Raw genomic sequence first — 9006 nt, 5'->3', positions numbered from 1 at the left:
CTGAAGGATCAACTGGAAAATGATATACCTTCAAGATCTTTCTCTTGGTAGGCCTCAGTTCTTTGCCACATGCCACCTTCCACAGGGTTGCCTTATGACATCACAGTTGATTTCCCCCATTACAAAACATCCAAGAGAGAAAATGAAATACAGCACCCCAAACAAGCCACAATCCTTTTACAATCTAACTCAGAAGTGCCATCACATCAATCCTGCCATATTATATTCCTTAGAAGTGAGTCAAAAATTTCAGTCCACACTCAGGGTCAGGAGGTTACCAGAGAGCAGAAATCATTGGGGGACATTTTGGAGGTTGCCAGCCACATATCTTTTGGACAGGAAAAACTTAATTGGATTCTATAAGCTAAATTAAATTATCTAATAACCATATGTAATAAGGCATAAAATCAGAACATATCTAAATACAGAACCAAATGTAGAGAAGGCAGAGAAAAGGACAGAAGAATTGGGTTTTGTTCTTGAAGTTTTGTGTGGGATCTTTCACCTCCATTTAAGGAAAATTGGTCATTTTAGTGGTAGTTCTAGGGAAACCTTCAATACTATGTTTCTCTTGGGATAAAATTCAGATTCCTTATTATGTCTACCAGGACCTATATGATATGTCCCACCCTTAGCCCTCCAGTTCTTGCTGTTTTATTCCAACTTTAATTCTATTGAAGTTTATTTAGTTGCTCTGAGCTTTACTTTTACAGACTTATTTTTCCCATTCATCCAATGATCACTCTGGATAATTCCTCTGCCCTAAGGAAGGTTTCCCTGGTATTAAGTTTAGCATCTATTGAGGTCTTTACAAGTATGAGATAGTGTGCTAAGAGCTTTCCACACATCTCCCCATTTAAATCTTGACAAAATGTCTTTTGTGAATAACTCCATAATGCACACACAGAAACTTCACAGGTCTTATTACATTTTATTTTAATTGCTATTCATTTGTCTCTTAATTATTGGCCTAAGTTGGAAACAATAGAAAAGAAAAAATAAAGATTGTGCCGTAACCACAATACAGCTCAAAAATTTTTTAAAGATTTTATTTATTTATTTGACAGAGAGAGCTCGCAGGTAGGCAGAGAGAGAGAGGAGGATGCAGGCTCCCCACAGAGCAGAGAGCCAGATGCAGGGTTTGATCCCAGGACCCTGGGATCATAACCTGAGCCGAAGGCAGAGGCTTTAACCCACTGAGCCACCCAGGTGCCCTTACAGCTCAAATTTTAAAACCCATAAAACTACATGATAAAAAACATCTAGGCCAATCATTTTGAAAAGAAGCTGTACTTGCTATAAACATTTTTTCTAAAATAATAGGAACCATCCAAATTGACTCAAATAGAAAAAGGAGATTTCTGTTTCTGATAAGATAGACTAAACTTCCACTATAGACAACTAAAGTGCTAGATAAAAGCTATAAAACAATTTATTATGAGTACTGTTGAGTTGGAATGAAAGTAAGGAATACTAGAGCCAGAAACTTTGTGATGATGGGAACCAGAGAGGTAAGAGAAATTTGAGGACATTTGTCAAACTAGGTGAACTTGGATTTCAGTTTTCATGGCACATAGGGTACATGGCAAATTTCAGGGTCTAAGATGGAGAGTCTAAGCAGAGACCTTTCCTCTTTTAAGTCAGAGGCACCAAAGTGCTATACCTTAGTATAAGAGTAAACTAGAAATACCACTCATTTTCACAAAAGATTGCATGAAAATCTGTCTGCAACTTGGCAATATAGCAAAGGAAAGCAACATCCCTAAAAAGTTGCATCCATAATCTGGCCATTACATTGACTCAAAGTGAAAACTTAAAGTGTCTGATTCATCTGCAAAATCTCAAACTAAAATTTAGTTTAAAGTAGTCCAAACAAGAAGTTACCCCAGTCTCTGCACACACTTTCTGAATGAGCCCACGTTAATATCAGGTCTATTGTGATAAGCACTGGGTATTGTATGTAAGTGATGAATCATTAAATCCTTCACCTGGGATGCCTGGGTGGCTCAGTTGGTTAGGCAGCTGCCTTCAGCTCAGGTCATGATCCCGATATCCTGGGATAGAGTCCTGCATCGGGCTCCTTGCTCGGCGGGTAGCCTGCTTCTCCCTCTGCCTCTGCCTGCCACTCTGCCTGCCTGTGTGCTCTCCTTCTCTCTCTCTCTCTCTCTCTCTGACAAATAAATAAATTTTTTAAAAAAGATTAAATTCTACACCTGAAACTAATATTACACTGTATGTTAACTAACTGGAATTTAAATTAAAACTTGGAAAAATTAATAATAATAATAATAATAATAGTAATAATAATACCTGGTCTCCATGAATCTTAAAAAGCAAATTTTTAGATAAATTGAACTACTTACAATTAAAATTCACTAAAAATATGAGAAAACAAGGAACTATGAGCCAAGGGAACAATAAACAATAGCAATGGACCCATAAAACTTCACATATTATACTTACTTAAAACAAATATATAGCCATTTTTTAATATTTAAGAAAATAAAGAACAGCTTTAAAATATGTGCAGAGAATAACTGAAAGAAAGAGTAATCATTTTGAAAGAGGAAAATACAGTGGTTGAAATTTTTTAAATTTAAATGAACAAATAAGTGAAACCATATGATAATTGATTCTCTCTGCTTTTGGAAGGGGAGGTGAACAATGAGAGACTATGGACTCTGAAAAAAAATCTGAAGGGTTTGAAGAGGTGGGGGAGTGGGAATTTGGGGGAACCAGGTGGTGGGTATTAGAGAGGGCATGGATTGCATGGAGCACTGGGTGTGGTACAAAAACAATGAATACTGTTATGCTGAAAAAAAATTTTTAAAAATGATTAAAAAAATTTAAATGAACAATTTGAAAGCAAATTTGATACAAGTAAAGCAAAATTAATAAATGAGAAGATTTATATGAATAAATTAATTAGAATGTGGCTATAGTGGGTTGAACTTAGTCCCAAAAAGTTTATGTCCAAATTCTAATCCCTAGTACTAGTAAATAAAATTTTATTTAGAAATGGGGTCCTTGTGGATGTGATTAAATTAGTGATATTGAGATGAGATCATCCTATATTTAGGGTGAGCCCTAAATCCAATGTTTTATGTTCTCATAAGAGAAAAGAGAGGGATATATTTTTTTAAGATTTTATTTATTTGTTTGACAGACAGAGATCACAAGTAGGCAAAGAGGCAGGCAGAGAGAGAGAGGGGGAAGCAGGCTCCCTGTGGAGCAGAGAGCCTGATGCGGGGCTCAATCCCAGGACTCTGGGACCATGACCTGAGCCGAAGGCAGAGGCTTTAACCCACTGAGCCACCCAGGCACCCCTGATATTTTTAACTCACGTACAGAGAAGATCCATAGGGCAAGGCCATGTGAAGACAGAGGCAGAGATTGGAATAATGTGTCTAAAGCCAGGAAACACAGGATTGCCAAGAACTACCAGAAGGTAGGAGAATAACATGGGACAAATTCTTCCTCAGGGCATCCAGAATGAATCAACACCCAGAGACACGTTGATTTTGGACTTCTAGCCTTCAAAATCATGAGAGAATGATTCTCTTTTGTTTGAAGCCACCAAATTGTGGTGCTTTATTCCAACAGCTCTAGGATAGTAATACAGTAGCACATAGAAGGAGTGAAAAACATGAATGCAAGATTAAGAAATGATGAAGACAGAGTTATAGCCTAACATAAGTATAACTGGAGTTCTGGAAAGAGGATATACAAAGCATAGTAGACACAATACTTGAAGTCATAATTGTTGAGAATATTCCAGAACTGATGAAAGATGTAATCCACAAATAAAAAGTCAAATGAACTACTTTCATGAAGGAAAAAAAAGAAAATCACACCTAGACTTAACATCGTGAATGGGGTGAACGGGGGTGTAGATTTAAGAACAGCAATAGAAGTTTTAGTTCTAGTAATAGGCAAACAGAATGGAATATTAGAGCACCAACATATGTTCAGAAAGTATGAATTACTATCACAAATACTTGTCTTTTGATTCTTTGTCAGGACACACCATTATAGGTGGGAGGAGTCATGTGGAAGATCTTTATATTGAACCCCACCCTCCATCAGAACAAACCAGAGCTTGATGCCCTGTAGTTACTTTAAACTCTGATAACTACAGAATGGAATGTTGTGGTTTTGAACCAATTAGGAAAGGAAAATGAATAGTAAAAGCAAAAGGAAACCTCCTCATGTTGTTGTGATAACAGAGCAAAACTCCCATGTCTTTGTACACCAGCTAAACAAGGTCTAGATGGACTAGTGACCCTCAGAACTTAAACTGGCTTGAAGTCATCCCAACTAAACATGCTATAGAGAACTGAAAGAAGCAAGCTCAAAATATCTCTGTAATATTGAACCAGGTCCTGGAACTCTCTAAGCAACAGAAATTGACAACAAGCCTAATAGCTGTTCCAGACAAGGCTTTTTAGACATGTGTTTTAGATCAACTATCAACTATGCTTACCATGATATAAAAGTAAATCATAAACTTTAAAGTTTCTACCAGGAATAAGAAACCATAAAAGAAAAAAATCACAAACTTTAAAAAGAACCAAATAACATCTAGAGATGAAAAAAAGCAAAAATTGAAGTTAAAAACTTTAATTCAGTAAAAGATTGAATACAAACAAAAGGCAGAATTTGTGACTTAGAAGACAGAACAGAAAAAAAATACTGATAACATAGCACAAATATGTAAAAATATAGGAAATGTAGAAAGGATGAGAGGTGTAGAAAATACAGTTTGAGTCCATTTGATCAGAGTCCTAGAATGAATGGAGAGAATAAATGGGCTGAAGAAAATATTTGAAGGGAATATGAGTGAGAATTGATGAAACACCCAATGCACAGATTCAAAAGGTTCACTCAATCTCAAGGTTAAATAAAAACAAATCCACCTCTCCAGCCATAGGAAAACTTAAGAAAAAGAGACAAAAACCTTAAAGCAGTCAGAGGGAAAAGAAAGATTATCTGTGAAGAATGATAGATTAACCATTGACATAACAGTAGTAATTCTCCTTAGAAGAGTGTGGACCTCAAAATGCTAAAGTTGAAATAAGAATTTTCTTAGGAGGGCACTTGGGTGGCTCAGTCGGTTGGGTGTCTGCCTTTGGTTCAGGTCATGATAGATCCCAGCTGGGATCAAGCCCCACATAGGGCTCCCTGCTCGTTGGGAAGCCTGCTTTCCCTCTCCCACTCCTCCTGCTTGTGTTCCTGCTCTCTCTGTCTGTCAAATAAATAAATGGAATCTTAAAAAAAAAAAAAAAGAATGTTCTTAGAGAAAAACCAAGACTAAATAGCCAAGATAATTTGTAATCATCACACACTCACTAAAAATTCTAAAGGATAAATTCCAGGTATAAATAAAGTGATCTCAGACAAAAATCAGAAATACAAGAAAAATCAAGAAGGAAAAAAAAATGGTTAAATACATACACATGTGTAAACAACCATTGATTCTAAAAAACAATTATCATAATGCATTGTTGGGGTAAAACCAAGAAGTAGATACAAAATACTGGACAACAGCAAGTCAAGAAGAGGATAAATGGAGTTTCAGTATTTATTGTTTATCTAGGAGGGAGGTAAATATTTTTTAAATAGATACTTTGAAAGGGGAAGTGTACATAATTTCTAGGGTAGTCACCACAAGAAAAGAAAAAAATTTTAAATTTTCAATAGATTAAAAAATCAATGAAAGTTAACTGCTAGAACTTATACAGGAATTCAGTAAAGTGTCAGGATAGAAAATCAATGCACAGAAATCAGTTGCATTTCTCTACACCAACAACAAGACAGAAGAAAGAGAAATTAAGGAGTCAATCCCATTTACAATTGCACCCAAAACTATAAGATACCTAGGAATAAACCTAACGAAAGAGGCTAAGAATCTATACTCAGAAAACTATAAAGTACTCATGAAAGAAATTGAAGAAGACACAAAGAAATGGAAAAATGTTCCATGCTCCTGGATTGGAAGAACAAATATTGTGAAAATGTCTATGCTACCTAAAGCAATCTACACATTTAATGCAATTCCTATCAAAATACCATCCATTTTTTTCAAAGAAATGGAACAAATAACCCTAAAATTTATATGGAACCAGAAAAGACCTTGAATAGCCAAAGGAATATTGAAAAAGAAAGCCAAAGTCGGTGGCATCACAATTCCGGACTTCAAGCTCTATTACAAAGCTGTCATCATCAAGACAGCATGGTACTGGCACAAAAACAGACAAATAGATCAATGGAACAGAATAGAGAGCCCAGAAATAGACCCTCAACTCTATGGTCAACTAATCTTCAACAAAGCAGGAAAGAATGTCCAATGGAAAAAAGACAGCCTCTTCAATAAATGGTGTTGGGAAAATTGGACAGCCACATGCAGAAAAATGAAATTGGACCATATCCTTACACCACACACGAAAATAGACTCAAAATGGGTGAAGGACCTTAATGTGAGAAAGGAATCCATCAAAATCCTTGAGGAGAACACAGGCAGCAACCTCTTCGACCTCAGCCGCAGCAACATCTTCCTAGGAACATCGCCAAAGGCAAGGGAAGAAAGGACAAAAATGAACTATTGGGATTTCATCAAGATCAAAAGCTTTTGCACAGCAAAGGAAACAGTTAACAAAACCAAAAGACAACTGACAGAATGGGAGAAGATATTTGCAAATGACATATCAGATAAAGGGCTAGTGTTGAAAATCTATAAAGAACTTAGCAAACTCAACACCCAAAGAACAAATAATCCAATCAAGAAATGGGCAGAAGACATGAACAGACATTTCTGCAAAGAAGACATCCAGATGGCCAACAGACACATGAAAAAGTGCTCCACATCACTTGGCATCAGGGAAATACAAATCAAAACCACAATGAGATATCACCTCACACCAGTCAGAATGGCTAAAATTAACAAGTCAGGAAATGACAGATGTTGGCGAGGATGCGGAGAAAGGGGAACCCTCCTACACTGTTGGTGGGAATGCAAGCTGGTGCAACCACTTTGGAAAACAGCTTGGAGGTTCCTCAAAATGTTGAAAATAGAACTACCCTATGACTCAGCAACTGCACTACTGGGTATTTACCCTAAAGATAGAAACGTAATGATCCGAAGGGGCATGTGCACCCGAATGTTTATAGCAGCAATGTCTACAATAGCCAAACTATGGAAAGAACCTAGATGTCCATCAATAGATGAATGGATAAAGAAGATGTGGTATATATACACAATGGAATACTATGCAGCCATCAAAAGAAATGAAATCTTGCCATTTGCGACAACGTGGATGGAACTAGAGGGTATCATGCTTAGTGAAATAAGTCAATCAGAGAAAGACAACTATCATATGATCTCCCTGATAGGAGGAAGTGGAGATGCAACATGGGGGGTTAAGGGGGTAGAAGAAGAATGAATGAAACAAGATGGCATTGGGAGGGAGACAAACCATAAGTGACTCTTATAATCTCACAAAACAAACTGAGGGCTGCTGGGGGGAGGGGGCTTGGGAGAGGGGGGTGGAGTTATGGACATTGGGGAGGGTATGTGCTATGGTGAGTGCTGTGAAGTGTGTAAACCTGGTGATTCATAGACCTGTACCCCTGGGGATAAAAATACATTATATGTTTATAAAAAATTTAAAAAAAACAATGAAAGTTAACACATTACAAGATTTAAGAGAAAAACAAGAGGAAAGAAATTACTCTTATAAAGTCAAGGTAGTGGATGCCTGTGTGTGAAGGGAGCCAGTTGTGAATGTGAAGGAATGCACAGGGACTCCTGGGATGGCAGTAGTCTTCCATTCTTGATCTTATAACTGGTAAGCACTAATCAAGAGAAAGGTGGTCAAACTTGGTTAAAAGCACCTTAAGGCAAATAGCATTTATAGAAAGGAAGACATTTTATAATGATAAAACTTGCAACACATGAATATAAAACTTTAAATTTGTATAATCCTGCTGTGATTGTGTTCAAAACTGTCTAAGCTAAATTACACGTCCTACAATTTCTGGTCCTGTGTGTTTCTGGTTAGCGTGGGCCACAAGAGACATTTTTTTTAAAAGATTTTATTTATTTATTTGAGAGAGAGAGAGTGAGAGAGAGAATTAGAGGGGAGAAGGTCAAAGGGAGAAGCAGACTCCCCATGGAGCTGGGAGCCCAATGTGGGACTCGATCCCGGGACTCCGGGATCATGACCTGAACCTAAGTCAGCTGCTTAACCAACTGAGCCACCCAGGCAGCCCCTACAAGAGACATTTCTGCATGAAGTTTGGAAGATGGTAGGGAAGCAGCAGTTATAGTTTTTTTTTAATTTTTTAAAATTTAAGTTCAATTAGCCAACGTATAGTACATCATTAATTTTTTTCCACTTTATTTTTTTTTTATTTATTTCTTTTCAGTTGATATCCAGGATCTATAAAGAACTTCTCAAACTCAATGCACACAAAACAGATAATCATGTCAAAAAATGGACAGAAGACATGAACAGACACTTCTCCAATGAAGACATACAAATGGCTATCAGACACATGAAAAAATGTTCATCACTAGCCATCAGGGAGATTCAAATTAAAACCACATTGAGATACCACCTTACACCAGTTAGAATGGCCAAAATTAGCAAGACAGGAAACAATGTGTGTTGGAGAGGATGTGGAGAAAGAGGAACCCTCTTACACTGTTGGTGGGAATGCAAGTTGGTGCAGCCACTTTGGAGAACAGTGTGGAGATTCCTTAAGAAATTAAAAATAGAGCTTCCCTATGACCCTGCAATTGCACTACTGGGTATTTACCCCAAAGATACAGATGTAGTGAAAAGAAGGGCCATCTATACCCCAATGTTCATAGCAGCAATGGCCACGGTCGCCAAACTGTGGAAAGAACCAAGATGCCCTTCAAAAGACGAATGGATAAGGAAGATGTGGTCCATATACACTATGGAGTATTATGCCTCCATCAGAAAGGATGAATACCCAACTTTT

This window comes from Lontra canadensis, unplaced genomic scaffold (assembly GCF_010015895.1).
Source record: "Lontra canadensis isolate GAN:19392208 unplaced genomic scaffold, GSC_riverotter_1.0 scaffold75, whole genome shotgun sequence".
Classification (NCBI taxonomy): domain Eukaryota; kingdom Metazoa; phylum Chordata; class Mammalia; order Carnivora; family Mustelidae; genus Lontra; species Lontra canadensis.
The sequence above is the reverse complement of the archived record's forward strand: the minus strand, read 5'-3'. Positions refer to the sequence as shown.